Raw genomic sequence first — 319 nt, forward strand, 5'->3', positions numbered from 1 at the left:
ATCTCATGTTATGATGATTGCTGGAGCAGACGCAGTCGCTCACAGATTATCATTTGTTGTGTTCCTATTATTGCCGATGTCAGAGATTTCTCTAGATTTAGACGTGATCAGTAACGTGTGGGTCAGTTTGTGAGATTCTTCTTGATTCACTCGACATATTATGACTTTATAGAGATTTCACAGCCCTGACCAATTTACATTTTTGGCCCGTGGGTGTTGCAGATACACCAAAGAACCAGTGCTGATCCCGAGACTTATTTTGATCGATAAAGTTTACGTGATAAACATTTAGTAAGGTAAATAATATATTTACGTTGTT

This window comes from Penaeus monodon, chromosome 27, assembly GCF_015228065.2.
Source record: "Penaeus monodon isolate SGIC_2016 chromosome 27, NSTDA_Pmon_1, whole genome shotgun sequence".
Lineage (NCBI taxonomy): Eukaryota > Metazoa > Arthropoda > Malacostraca > Decapoda > Penaeidae > Penaeus > Penaeus monodon.